The sequence below is a fragment of the Glycine max genome, chromosome 16, assembly GCF_000004515.6.
Source record: "Glycine max cultivar Williams 82 chromosome 16, Glycine_max_v4.0, whole genome shotgun sequence".
NCBI classification, from domain to species: Eukaryota; Viridiplantae; Streptophyta; class Magnoliopsida; order Fabales; family Fabaceae; genus Glycine; species Glycine max.
In genome coordinates this window covers 11,324,052-11,324,822 of record NC_038252.2, presented here as the reverse complement: position 1 = coordinate 11,324,822, position 771 = coordinate 11,324,052, and positions in this window count along the sequence as shown.

Sequence of the window (771 nt, the reverse complement as noted above, 5' to 3'; positions counted from 1 at the left end):
AAGGGAAGATAGCATAAATATGGGTTTAACAACAACAAACGTGAGAAGCCAGAGAAGAAAAGGGTGGTGGATGATGAAACTGGCGACAAACATGAGCTGGATGAAGTCCTAAGGAGGCAAATTGAAACAAAAAAACCGATGCCTCAATCAGAGAAAAATGTAGTTGTCACTTACTAGGTTTGGTGACCTCTGTCTCTGCAGAAAATTACATTAGCCGATGTTAATCAATTCTCCTTCATCATGATCATTTCGATTTTCATGAACGTCGTCAGCTTCTTCTTCTCCGACAACGTTACCAGTGATTTGAGCGGTCAAAGGACTAACATAGGTGTCCATGTATGAATCATCATCTTCTACATTAACACCAACTGTTTTGCCCTGCAGAACCACACACCACCTTTCATCACAAGGGTCTTGCACGTAAAATACTTGTCTAGCTTGTTCTGCCATGATGAAATGGTCATTGTGGTAACCAAGTTTCTTTAGATCTACCAGGGTAAATCCTATATCATCGGTGCGCACACCGGTGTTGCTGTCAACCCATTTACATTTGAAAACACATACTGTAAATTTCACATAATTAAGCTCCCAAATTTCATCAATGAACCCAAAGTAAGGGATGGAAGCTACACAGGGATTGGCGTCATTGACACTTGCAAAGTGTTGAGATTCAGCCCTTAGGGTGACCCCGCTGTTCTGCATTGTACTTTTGTCATCTTGTGCTTTTGTGTAAAATGAATACATGTTTATGTCGTATCCTTGCCAGGTTAT